General features: G+C 49.3%; 1 long non-coding RNA gene across 1 annotated transcript; it reads right to left on the bottom strand.

The window, feature by feature from the left end:
* Positions 1–327: 327 nt before the first annotated feature.
* LOC125104992 (uncharacterized) lies at positions 328–12,316 on the bottom strand. The gene is made up of 3 exons (XR_007128778.1): positions 12,023–12,316; positions 11,086–11,170; positions 328–443 (listed from the first exon to the last, which is right to left on the bottom strand). It is a non-coding gene; the product is annotated as an uncharacterized LOC125104992 (long non-coding RNA).
* Positions 12,317–14,200: the final 1,884 nt, after the last annotated feature.

The raw sequence follows: 14,200 nt of genomic DNA, 5'->3' as shown, positions 1-14,200 counted from the left end.
TCTTCCCTGCATTTTTCTCCTCTTCTCAACCCTGGTCACCTTGGGCATGAGCAAATGTCTCCTCCGTGAATGGGTTAGGCCGGCCTCCGTTGGGATCACTTAGTGTGAGGACCACAGCCAAGCTCATGGCTCAATTTCAAGTTCTCTTTTAAATGAACACCATTCAATACACTTCACCTGTGCTGTCCTAAAGTCTTGGAGTACACTGAAAATAAAGGGGAGAGTCCTGACTCAGATTCAACTCTGCCTACACAAACATTGGTCATTCTGCTACTAAAAACAGAACAAATAGATTCTTGAAAAATGGAAGATAAAACTCACCTTTAATCAGCACCAGAAAACCCAATGAAAAGGTATTGGTCGGTGAGTTCCCCAGACCCCACACATAGTCTTTCATGGGTTCACAATGGTCAATGTTGAAATTACCAGGATCAGGATGACACCTGGGAAAAAAGACAAAAATAAGACCCGAACTGGGAATCGGGAGAGGTGGGATCAAGTCATAGATCTTAGGCCAAACCGGGCTACAGCCCTGGGGACATCAGTCACCCTTGCCCCTGTCAGAGTCTTAGTTTCTTCAAGTGGAAGATAGAAGGCTAGGACTTGGCCTATGTCTCCAAAAGCTGTCAAGCCTGGAGGTTTTTCATACTGCTTGGATTCTCCAATTTTTACCTCTGGTCTAAAATTTTCCACCTTCCCTTTACCATATATGTCCTCATATCTATAGGAAGTCTCTGCTTGAAGATCCTGGTGCCACCCCAAACTAATTCAGTTAAAATCATATTCTAGATCAGCCCTCTCAGTCAAGCTCTTCTTCCCCCTTTACCTCAGTAATGAAGGAATTTAAGGTGTGACCTAAATGACGGCTTTCCCATCTATCTTAAGGGTCACCCCCCTCTATATCTGGGAGAGAAACAGGGGTTGTCTCCCTTCTCCCACGTCTGAATTTCCCTGGCCTCTGTCCCTCTGAGGCCTGCTCTCTTCCTGATGGCTCTGGGTTCTGTGTGGGAATGACTCAGGTCAACATGGGGCTAGGCCTCCCCAAACGTCCATCTTGCTCCTTCCTGAATAATGGCCTCTGGGCAGGCGAAGACACTCATTGCAAGTGTTGAGAGTCCTTGGCTCTCTTCACAGCATAAGTACGCAAACGTGAATAAATGTATCAGACTTTTGTAAAGGTTGGAAAAATTAAAGTGACATTGTATAAGAGGGAGAATTGTAAATGGCCACTAATACCACGTGAAAAAACATCCAAGAAATTAAACATTTCGTAGGAGGAAACTCTTTAGGTGGATGTTCTCCAGAACCAATCTTGTTGCCATGACCTTATTCTGTGCCTTCCTTCTGGAGAGACAGGCTTCCCCCTCAAACCTCCCCACTCTGGGGCGGGCGTCCCTCCTGTGCTTGGGAAACCCCACCTCCCATCTCTAGAGACTGGCCTGTCACACAAGGATCTTCCAGCCCCACCAACTCCCCAGAAGTTCTTAGCTAAGTCTTAGTTACTCTGTCCAGATGGATCAGCAAAATAGTCCAAGATGACCTTGGGCTCTCCAAGTCCTTCCCCAAGCCAGATGAACTGTGGAGAGGTGTGGGGGAGCCCCTATCTGGTCCTCTTGCAGGTGTCTCACCAATGTGAATTGAAAAATGGGCCTCTTCATTCTTCCAAATATCCATGGGCGAACAGTGGCACACATGCCCCCTTTCCATGACACTCCCCAGAGAGCACAGACTAACTTTAGACCCTTATGGAGAAAACAAAACAAACCTTCTCTCCCCGACTTCCCATCCTTTGCAAGACTTCCCTTTGGGGTTTTACTTTACATCTTTTGGTGACTCTCCCCCAGCCATGCAACTTTCAAATAGCACTCCCCTAGTCTGGCCAAGAATAAGAAAAGTGTCCTATGGGTCATACACCTTTTGATAGTAGCTGTGGAGCTTCTCTAAGGTTCCCTGGGAAACTTGGAAGACATTCCTTGTAAAATGAGAGGCAGACGAAATTCTTAGATGACGGGACCAGGCTGCTCCCAAGCTGTGTCTGAATGTGGGGAGTGGGGAGCATTATGTGATTGTGAGGGAATAATTCTCCCAGTTACAACGATAATAAAAAGGGTGATGTCTGACCCATGCTGACCAATTGTGCAACATTTCTCAATCCTGGCTGCACATTAGAACCATCTGGAGAGCTTTAAAAATACCAATACCTCAGGATGCTGGGTGGCTCAGTTGGTTAAGCTGCTGCCTTTGGCTCAGGTCATGATCCCAGGGTCCTGGGATCGAGTCCCACATCAGGGTCCTTGCTCAGCAGGGAGCTTCCTTCTCTCTCTGCCTCTGCCTGCTTCTGTGTACTCTCTCTCTCTCTCTCTCTGACAAATAAACAAATACAATTTTTTTTAAAAAGTCAATTAGATCTTCAAATCTACTCAGTTGAGTTAACAACAACAACAACAACAACAAAACAATACCTTACCCCTGAACTATTAAATCAGAATCTCTGGGGGATGAGGGTCTGGGCATAGCTTTTTTGTTTGTTTGTTTGTTTGTTTAAGATTTTATATATTTATTTGACAGACAAAGATCACAAGTAGGCAGAGAGGCAGGCAGAGAGAGAGGGGGAAACAGGCTCCCTGCTGAGCAGGGAACCTGATTCGGGGCCTGATCCCAGGACCCCGAGATCATGACCTGAGCTGAAAGCAGAGGCTTAACCCACTGAGCCACCCAGGTGCCCCCATAGCTGTTTTTTTTAACCCTGTAGGTGAGGGGCTTCTGGGTGACTCAGTGGATAAGCGTCTGCCTTCAGCTCAAGTCATGATCTCAGGGTCCTGGGATCGAGCCCTGCATTTAGGCTCCCTGTTCGATGGGAAGCCTGCTTCTCCCTCTCCCGCTCTCCTTGCTTGTGTTCCCTCTCTTGCTGTGTCTCTTTCTGTCAAATTAATAAATTAAAAAAAGAAAAAAGCCTATAGGGGATTCTAATATGCAGCCAAGCTGAGCACCACTGGGTGTAGACATGAGACAATACCACAGCGGGAAAAGGTCCCGTTTCTTTGCATCTGAAATGAATTCTGTCCCCCTCCTTCAGCTGGACTCCTTTCAGTCTCCAGGATTCCTGATGAAATCTCAAATAGAATGGGGAAGGCGGTGGGAGGGTCTCTGATGCAGCTACTGTGGAAGGTGGTGGAATGGCAGTTACCAGCAATCCTAAGGTCAGGTTCCTACTACTTACTTTTAATGTAAAGAAATGACCGCAAGTACCACACAGTGCCCGGGACTGAGCGGAGTCTCACCAAATTCAGAACTTGGGGAAAAAAGGACTACCACCCCAGAGCCGAAGCGGAGGCCGTTACCCCCTACCACCACCAGATGGCGACAAAACAAACACCACGGTGGAGCCGAGTCTCCATGATGCTAAAATGAAAGGGAAGAATCTCTGGGCCTGGAAGTAAAAGATGCAGCACAGGTGCGGGGGTGGGAGGGGGTGGGAAGGAACGTGGGAGGGGCGTTCCTTTGGCTTTGGCCCTTTATCCTTTTATAGAAGTGGGTCAACAGAATTTAAAGTGATTTTTTTTTTTTTTTAAAGTGAGACTCCTCAGAGGCCAAGCCACTTGGTTTGGACATCTGCGTGCTCGCGGCATCCAGGGAGGGGAGGCCAGGGCTGAGCACTGCACCAACTTTCACTGCTCTTTCGGGCTTTTTCCATGTGCATGCTCGCCCATCATCAAAGAATGAACCGGAACACAACAAACCCCTCCCGTAAGCCTGTGAGTGACTTAGAGTAGCACGTTCCCAAACCTGCCTCAGTTTCCTCAAACCTAGGTGCTCAGCTTCAGACCTGGGCCAGGTGCAGAGACTCAGGGGGACGTGGAGGGCATAGAAGCCCCTTGGTCTGTCACCGAACGGAATGGAGCAGCAAAAGTGAAGACAGGGCCCCAGTGATAGCACTGCCAGGGCAGGTGGCAATGTCCCTGAGGCGCGGTCGCTAACCTCGGAGCTGGCCTCAGAGGCTTCCGCAGACACCTGAGGCTGTGGACAGGGACAGCCTCTGTCCTAGGCTGCCCTGGACCTCACCTCCCGCCAAATCCTGCCTCTGGTCTCCAAGACCAAGGCCAGAGTGGAAATGTGCCAGACAAGGAGCCTGTCCTTCCTGAGGGTGAAACGGGGGCAGGAGCAGCCATGGAAATAGTGCTCAGGGCCCGGGGGGCGGGGGGCGGACGCGCTCCAGGCCAAGGTCTAAGTGGGTGGCCGACGGGCACGGGCAAGCTGTAGATGAGCCGGTGATCGGGGGACTTGGATTAGCGGCCAAACAACAGAGAACCCCCCCACGCTCCAAATCTAGTCTGGGCCATCTTCCAGACCGGCCTTGGCTGTCCCGGCCATGCCCCTCCCGCAGGCTGCGTCTGTCCCCGTCTGCAGTTGCTGTCACAGGCCTGACTCAAAGGCCTCTGGGATGCCTACTCTTCAATTTTCCCCACCATGATAACAAAATAGCATTGTCTGAGCCCATCGCTGTGTCCAGCAGTCGGCTGACTCTTCCACAAACATCGTGTCATCATTTAACGGGCACCAACTCCATGAAGTTAGGCGGATCTCCTCCAAAAGCCTTGCAGAAGAGGAAAACCAGACTTGGCAAAATCAGGCCGTCCATCGTCCCAGTCTGTGCATGTAGCTGGTGTGTGACAGAGCCAGGATTTCAGGCCCTGTTTGACTGACCCCAGGCCCTCTGGATTCCATGGCCCAAATGTGTGCAACAAATGGGAATTCATTCCAACACACTCAGAAGTGAGAAAAATCTCGCTGCTAATGCGGCAAGCCCTCAATTGTCAGGGTCTGCAAGATGGCCAATGTCAGGGGCATGTGGGTGGCTCCATCACTAAGTGTCTGCTTTCAGCTCAGGTCATGATCCGGGGTCCTGGGATGGAGCCCTATATTGGTCTCCCTGCTCAGCAGGGAGCCTTCTTCTCCCTCTCCTCTCACTCTGTCAAAGAAATAAATAAAATCTTAAAAAAAAAAAAATAGGTGGTCAGTGTGAGCCACCAGGAGACCCCAGCCTCAGCCCCTTTTCCCTAAACAATAAGACGCAAAGCTTATGCGCTGAAGTTTTGCCAGGAGGGGGAGGAAATCCCAGGGCAGAGACATGGAGAGAAAGGGGAAATGAGGCAGAGGAAAAGCAAACACAAAATGGTCTATTCTGAGCCGGCTGTGGCCCCACAAGTAAGAAAGGACTGCTCTACCGTGTTAGAGATCCCTGGGGAGACCACATGAAACCCCCCAGCCTGGGCTGGGGAGAAGAGTCAGGAGTCTCACTGTGGCTTCCTCCTTGCCTCAGTCTCTTGCTGATCAAAATCCACCCTGTGGGGCACTAACTCACTCCCTCATCCTTCCGGGTTGGGTACCTGGGCCCTCTGGGCAGCTCTGCAGCCTGCCTCAGTGGGTCCTGGAGCTGTTTCAGCTCCTCCTATCACAGTGGGGTATAGTAAAGGTCATGGCCAAACCCGGGGCTCATCCCCAGGGTGGCTGAGTAGCTTGCTGTGTTGGGAGGTGGGTGACAGTGGCAGCAGGAGCCCTCCATTGAGCAGGACAGGAGAAGAGGGGGCCGGGGGAGGAGAAGTGGGCTCCAGCAAACATGGCTTTCCATTTCTTTCACGCTCAAGTCCACATTCCTTCACGCTCAAGTCCACGTTCCTTCACAGGACATGCAACACTCTCCCTGGCAGGTAGGGGAGCGGGGCCTCAGCAGACTTTCCCAACCTGCACTTACACACCCTGCTTCGGAGCCCCTATCAGCCCAGGAAGCTCCCAGATAGGAGAAAAAAGGGTACCTAAGAGGTCACAGTCCTGTGGGCTCTGGTTTTGGCTGCCAGAACCATGTTTCTGTATAAATTAGAAAAATAAAACCCTCTCTCTGCCTGGTCACAGCCCTTGCCAGAGCGCACAGCTAGATTTCAATGTCGTCCTTGGCCACCCGTGCACAGGGACCCGGCCAACCGCACTATCCTGGATGAGGAATCAGGCCCAGAGAGGTAGAGGCCGTTGCCCAAAATCACACAGACCCACACCTAGGACTCAGTTTCTGACTTGAATTCAGGGACCACCTCCTGCCTCACCCCCAGGGCCCAGCTGGGCCGCCTTGAGACTACCCCGCCCTTGTCCTATACAGAAACAGTTTCTGAAATTTTCCTGATGCGTCTGGCATCAACCCCATGTTCTGGTCTGTTCTAGTGCCCAAGGCCACCAGAAGAGGCCTGGTCCCCAAGGTTTCCCTTCCCGAGCCCCATGACCGGGCCGAGACTCGGCCCCTGGGGCCTTTGCCCATGACCTCATGGGGAACGGCTGCCTGCCGACTTCCTGTTTTTATACTCTTTCCTCCTCTGCTTGTTTGTTTTACTTTGTTGTTCTTTGGTCATTTTTGGTTCTCCTCCCCTGGCCCACCCTGCAAAACCAAACTTCGTTTTATTGTGATTATTTTAAATCCATGTTTAGACAGGAAGACGTTCCCCCTTCTGTTTTTCCATTTGAGGAACTGTGAGCTGAGTGTTATTTCTCCCTTGGCTTTCTCTCCCTCCTCATTCCCTGCGGTTTATTTCCCAAATGAGAGTCTTCAGGTCCCACAGTGAAGAAGAAACAGACTCAAAAAGCGAGGACCGTGTGAATTCAGGATTCTGGCTGTACCAGAGATTTCCCTCCTACTTGATGCCCTCGTGGGCGGAAGGGAAGGGGTCTGCCAGCCTCTCACTGTGGCATTCTTAGCTCCCTAAAACAAAAGACTCAGCCCCCACTTAAAAACCACAGGGGCTCTCCAAATTCCCTAGAATGCTTCAAAGACTTTCCAAAGAGGTGCCTCGCAGCAGCCTTTCAACCTCGTTCACTCTTTTTTTTTTTTTTTAAAGATTTTATTTATTTGTCAGAGAGAGAGAGGGAGGGAGAGCAAGCACAGGCAGACAGAATGGCAGGCAGAGGCAGAGGGAGAAGCAGGCTCCCTGCTGAGCAAGGAGCCCGATGCGGGACTCGATCCCAGGACGCTGGGATCATGACCTGAGCTGAAGGCAGCCGCTTAACCAACTGAGCCACCCAGGTGTCCCAACCTCGTTCACTCTTAACCCCATCTGCTTCTCCCTCCCTTCTGCCCTACTTCCTCCCTTCCAGCCTCAGCCAGGCTTTCTAACTTTCCTGGAAACACCCTGCTCCTTTCTGCCTCCCTTTCCCTTTCTTGCTCTATTAACTCTTACTGGGGAAGGACTCAAATGCCCCCTCCACAGGGATGACCTCGCCAGCTTCTCCAAGTGGAATTTGTTCCTCCTTCCTGTGTTCCTTTTGCCCCTTAGGGTAAAGGCAACATACTTAATAGTTAAGAACCTCATTGATACGCTCTCTTTGGTGGTATTTGCCTCACTTATGTATTGCCTCCTTTTGTATTATTCTCGTCTCCTCTTCTTTCTCCTTGGATCAGTCACTCGTGTTTAGATCTATTTGCTTCTAAGGGTTCATCTCTGGCATCAGTGGCTTTCTCTCCCATCCTGTGTGAGCTCAGGGTGTGCATGTGGGTCTGTGGCATGTAAGAACACTTTGCTAACTGTCACGCTGAGAGAGAATTCCATCACTAGGGCAGTGAAGCAAGGCCTCTGTGGGAAGGCACGCACTGCAAAGGTCGGCCACTCACAGTGTTGATCTCCCACAACAAGCTCCTGGATCGTTTAACAGGAAACCAGAACCTGGGGCATGTGGGGGAGGGATGCCCATGTCTTCAGGGCAGTGCTTATCCAAATAAAGTTTTGGAAACAACAGGATGAGAATCACCTTTTGCGGGGAGGGGGAAGCTTATTAAAAATGTAGGTTCCTAGACCTCAACTTATGAATCCAGGAATCTGAATTTTAATAAACTACTAGGAGATTCTTCTGTGCCAGAGTTTGAGAACCACTAGTCCATCCCAAGTGTTGATGCCTCTAAAACTGTGCTTGTCAAGGTCTCTCTATGTTAAACTGCCTGCATGTCTAATTTAGTGGCTATTTTCAGATGGTGTTTGTCTGCTGTCTTCAGTGATGTTTCAGTCACTGGAACATTGCCTCCTTTTTCTTTTTTAATTTTTTATAAACATATAATGTGTTATTAGCCCCAGGGGTACAGGTCTGTGAATCGCCAGGTTTACACACTTCACAGCACTCACCATAGCACATACCCTCCCCAATGTCCATAAGCCAACCACCCTCTCCATGCCCCCCCACCCCCCCGCCCCCGCAACCCTCAGTTTGTTTTGTGAGATTGAGAGTCTCTTATGGTTTGTCTCCCTCCCGATCCCATCTTGTTTCATTTATTATTTTCCTCCCCCCCCACCCCCGTTGCATCTCCCTTTCCTCATATCAGGGAGATCATATGATAGAACATCAGCTCCTTTTTGAAACTTCAGACTCACTCACTTGCTGTGATGCCTCTTGCTCTTGGTTCAAATCCTAATTTTTTAATCATTCATTTCCACACTCCCTACCCAGCTCCTCTTCCTCCAAATGCCTCCCCGCAGTGGGGGGGCCTTGGGTCCTCATCCAGGTCCTGACCTTGGCCCTGTCCTTGACCTGCCATACCCAATCTGTGGCTCACACCACTGCACATAGACACGGGTAGTGCCTAAGTCGATGTTTCCAGCACAGATACTCTTGTTGGCCCACAACCCTGCAGGAGCTCTCCACTGGGATGGTCCCAGACATTCCAAGTCACACATCTCGAACTGTTCTGTGAACCTTCCTCCTATAGTTCCTGTGTTTGTGGGAAGCATCCAGGAAGACACCAAACTGGATGCCTGAGGGTCATCCTATCCCTGCCATGCTAGCTGGGACAAGTTACTTACCTCTCTGAAATATGGACCTAATGATGGTACCTAAGTGAGGATTACATGAATTCGTGCATATAAAGGGCTTAGATGGGCCCCTGGCATGGTGGAAGTGCCCAATAAATGGCAGCTTTAATGATAATAATGATGACACTAACAAATACTTAGCTTTTTAAAAAAAAATTTATTATTCTAGTCTCTTCCTTCTCTCTCACTGCCCACCTACCAGACAGTCACAGTCCATTTTCTCTCAGTAACACTTCCTTTCTTGGATATCTGCCCCTTCTTCCCCATCACCTCTGCTCACTCTAGTTACTTACAATATCCTCATGTCATCCCTGGAATTGCCTAGGACTGACCTTCACCTATACTCCTGTCTCCTTTCTCACCTTTGAGGTTTCTCAAAGGCAGGGTCCATGCTTTGTTTCTCTTTGGATCCCTCAGCACCAATGGAGGGCATAGGATTTATAGCATAAAGAGATGGAATGATGCATGGATGACGGATGGGTAGGTGGACAAAATCAGTGCATTATGTAGAAATCCTTGGATGGGAAAGATGCCTTACCAGTCAAGGTTGTAATGGATAGTCAGGAACTTGGGCAGGCAAACTGTGAAGAAGGCGGGATCCCCAGAAGGTGCTTCTGAACCAAAAAACAGCAATGGTTTCATCAATTATATTAATGCGTCTGAGGAAGCGTATCTCCCCGAAGGATCTGTCAGAAGATACATCAATGTCTACCATTGATCAGTGTCCTCTTATTCTCAAGGGAGAGACACACTGGACCTGAGGCTCAGGGTTTCCCACTGCTAGAGAGAGAGAGCACTGCTGTCAGACGGAGATTTTTTTTTTTTTTAAGATTTTATTTATTTTTTTATTTATTTTTATTCTGAGATCACAAGTAGGCAGAGCAGCAGGCAGAGAGAGGGGGAAGCAGGCTCCCTGCTAAGCAGAGACCCCCCCCCCCCATGCCAGGCTTGATCCCAGGACCCTGAGATCATGACCTGAGCTGAAGGCAGAAGCTTAACCCACTGAGCCACCCAGGCGCCCCATCAGACGGAGGTATTTTATCTGCTTTCCCTGACTTGAGTGGAATATTTCCTCTGAACCTTCCCACTTCCTTTATTCTCATTCCATCCTCTTTGTGGTATGGAGCTTTTCTGAGGACTAATTCAGTCTAGGGAGCCGATAAGAATGGCTATATCCTTGGAAAGTCTTTGCATTTTATTTTGCTAACAATATCTCATGAATGTGATTCCCAAGAGCTGGTCCCAAGAGCCCAATCAGCTCTGGACACATCAATAACACTGAGTTTCCGTACCGATGAAACTGATGACCAGATCTGCCAGCAGAATAAAGACACTCATACACTGTCCTGGGCAAACCTGGGGAGCCACCCAGAGTCTCAAATTGGGGGTGTCTGCAGTCCCAGAACTGTGTTCTCCAGTGACATAAATAATGTCTGCTTGAGTCCACTCAAGAATCCTGTCTTCACCGTCACGATTCCAGGGAAATGTGACTTAACTCATTGGAAAATCCCCTTATCAACTGGCCGGCCCCCTGGGCATTTAACTTTGATAATTCTTCTTTCCTTGTTCATTGACCCCTGGCTAAAAAAATAGAACAAACATGGCAAGTCTAAGGCATACATATTGCCACTCCTCCCACTCACGCTCTTTGCGCACATTACTAATGAATTACCACTTTCCGTCCTAGGAACTTGGACTTCAAGTTCTATTCAACATGGCCTTCCAGAAAGACACGACCAATCCATTCAAATTGTTAGATAAGATGTTACGTATTTATCATTCCTGGTCTAAAGGCGTCTATGCACTTTTTAAAGAACTAGTAAAAAGGATTTATGACTGCGTGATACACCAGTCCACGGCTCACTATGGGTCAGTGCTTGCACTGAGCTCATCTGGGTCCTCCTGACTTGGTCTGGCTGCCGTCCTCAGGTAGCTGGATGGGGACTGGAGAGTCCAAAGAGCCTTATTCCCGTGATGCGTAACTGAAGCTGGCTTGTGGACCGGGCCACCTGTCCCCAGCAGGCTGGCTGGTCCCGGTTTCACGAGGTGTGCGTGTTCCAGGGTGATTTTCAATGTTCCGTCTGTATCACCTTTACTAAGGTCTCACCAGCCAGGCACATCAAGCCCAGAGTCGGTGTGGAAAGGGCACCACAGAGACCAGATTCAGAGAGGCAGGGTTCACCGGGGGCCATTTCTGTAACAGTCTACTCCCGATCAGGTGGCATTTCTTGGATCAGAAACTTACCAAGTGCGGACTATAGGAGCCGGGAATGGACAAAAGTCAGGTGATGAAGGACTGGGAAGCGTTTTGAAGACTGGAAAGGTTCTGGCTGGATGCAAAGAGGGAGGAATTAAAACCACGATCTGATTCACTGTGGGGCAATGATCCGTGTGTGCGTGCGTGTGTGCGTGCATGGGTGTGTGTGCTTGCGTATGTGCGTGCAAGCCGGGCATTAGAGGGGCATCACATTATTTAGATAATTTCCTCTATTCTCCCTTTCATGTGGATTTGTGCCACCTAGGTTAAATGAGTAGCTCTATCGTTGTCCACTGTGATGTGCCCCTTACAGCTTTTTTTAAGACTCTGAAATATTTAAAACAATCACATAAGTGTATTCTTTATGACCACAAACAGCTACTTGAGATTTTTTTTTCCCCCCGGAAACGTGGCCAATTCTGAGACTGAGGCTTGTGCTCGCTGACTCGGGTATTTCCTCCCTCTCCGCATTCCTGCCACCCACAGCTGCTCCAGTCTGAGCAAAGTTCAGAGGCCAAATGCTTATGGCCCAAGAGTCTCTCCAGGGGTGATGGCAAAGAGACAGCTCCACTTGTGAAAACAAACAGTCAGCCTTCCCATTCGCTTCGCTCTTGAGCCTTCACTTCAAAGCGCATTCGTGTCTTTTCCCTCAACAGATCATTCCCCAAACCCTTTGAGGTAGGCGGGGCGGATAACAGAGGGGGAAACTGAGGCCCAGAGAGGGGGAAGTGACTTTCCCTGTAAATAACAAGGCTGGAAGAGGAATCCCAGTTTCCTATTCCAGGTCTTGGCTTGTTCCTCAGATCATACTGAGGTGGACAGAGCTGCCTGCTCTCCTCAGCCCAAGCAAGTCTGTTCTAAAAACACTTCTGGAGTTTTCCACCCCATTCCTTATTTACTAATCCCCATTTTAAACTTGCTTTACTTTGCATTCACAAAGAAGGAATGAGGGGAAAACATCAAACACTTCCCCCCACCCCAGGGGTGGGGGTGGGGTGGGGCCTGGATTCTAAATCTTTTGTTGCCAGGAATGGATGATAGAGCATTCTCTTTGAAGTTCCAACTTCCAGCCCATAAATGATCCAGCCAGCATCCTCCTGATGGAAACCAGAGGCCCAGAGCCGATTTCTCTGTGACAACTCACCCTACCTCCTCAAAACAAAATAGGATCCAGAAGAAATTCAAAATGAACGTCAAGAAGAGGCTTGGAGAGGGGAATGCCATCGAAGGAAGCTCGGTGTGCACCTGATAGGCACCCCCTTGCCCCCTTGCCTTCTTGCCCCCTGCTGCTAGAAGGTTTGGGGTGAGAAGCAGGCCTGCTGTGATGGCACCTGTCACCTCCTTTCCCCCCCAAGCTCATCTTCTTTGGGAGAGCTGACTTTTTTTTATCTCCACCCTGGAGCATAGGAACCTTCTGGAAAGCTGGGACTAGAGATCCTCAGGTTGTAGGTCAGGAAAAGTGAAAACTAGGGACACCACTGCTTCCCCGCATTCCTTGAGCGTGGGGGACAGGACCGTCTCTCTAACTGAGAAGGGAAGGTTAGAGTCCTGCACAGTGTGACCCTTGAGGATGCCACCACCGCTCTTTTAGGCTTGCATGATGGATATACTCTCTCTACCAACTCTGGAGTCCTCAGTGACCCAAAAGCCTTGAAAGAAGGAGGCAGAAGTGGGAATTATAGAGGTGACTGAGCGGTGGACAAACATTTCCTTCAAGCTCGTGGGGCCCCTGTGCTAGGCTTTGAGTACAAAGGGCCTGGTCAGTGCTAAAAAAGAGCTTGTTGCCACGGGAAAGGTGCCTTGAGGGCTTTGACACTGTCTTCTGAACAGCAGAGCTTGCCTTGAAGTTTTTTCCATGGCCTTAACATAAGGATCCATTCCTGGTAGTTCATCTGTAAGAGTCAGAAGACACAAAAGGCTGTGAAGAGTCACACAAGAAATGCTCCGCTGCGTTACTAAACAGATGTACCAGATGAGCTGATCTGGTGCCCTGATGAAGGGATGAATCAATAGGACCAGAGTAGGAAAGCAACTTCCTTAAAGCCACACAGCTTTTTGCATTGGCCGAACTGGAGCCCAGGAGTCTCACTCAAAGGCCAACATTCTTTGGACTTCACTGCACGATCTCTCCTTTCTTGGACAATCCCACTCCCAGCGCTCTATAAACCTGCTCCGGCACCTCTTTCCCACCCAGCCTCCTCCCTCCCTCCCTCCGGCGAGGATTACTAGTTCCCGAATTTAGCCACTAGGGGGCCCAATTTAAGCAGTATGGCTAAAGTGTGGTGGGAGACCTGGGGTGAGAGGAATCTTGCCCTACTTTCTAATAAACAGGATGATTTGTGTTTTTGTGCTGAGGCCCTTGGATTGTTCTCCAGATCTCAGGGCATAGATGTTAAGTAAGAAGTAGGCGCTGCGTAATAACGGGCCAAGAAATTCCTGCAAAATTTAAAGAAACACAGCCCCATTCATCTGTGGCTGGCTGGACAGAGGGAAGGTAGAGAGACAGACTGTCAAAACACGCTAAGGGCAGGTGATGCTGACAGGTCTGATGGAGTAGCACATATTTCAAGAGGATCCAGACCTGAGGTTCTAGAAGCTCAGTAACACCCATGGGTGACTTTGAATTCAGAGACCCTTTGCTTTTATAAGTAATCGTATCTTAACTGCGGCCGCCCCCATTCTCATGGCTGGTGTTTTCCACTGTCTGGGCAATCTGGAGAGTTCCTCTTTGATCTCAGATAGTGCAAATAGCGCTGCATCTGGAACCAATAGGTCTGGGTTCTGGCTCGTGGGCTGTCCACTCCCCAAGCCCACCACCTTTCCTCATGCTTCTAGTTCTTTAGGCCCATCCCTGGGTTTCATTTTCCTAACATATGGAAATCAAGAAGCTGCAAGCAATTTGACTTCTGGGAATGTGTTCAAAAAAGGCATTAAGAATTTATGCAAATATTTAGCGGCACGAACGTTCATTACAGCACTGTTATTAATAGAAAAAAGTTGGAATAACCCAAGTGTCCAGCTGCAGGGGACAGGTTACATACGCTTAGTGGCTCAGGCAATAGGATAACACACAGGCATTAAAGATGATGTTGATAAATGTATC

Source organism: Lutra lutra, chromosome 7 (assembly GCF_902655055.1).
Source record: "Lutra lutra chromosome 7, mLutLut1.2, whole genome shotgun sequence".
NCBI lineage: Eukaryota > Metazoa > Chordata > Mammalia > Carnivora > Mustelidae > Lutra > Lutra lutra.
Note: the sequence above shows the minus strand (reverse complement) of the source record. Positions and strands in the feature narration are given on the sequence as shown.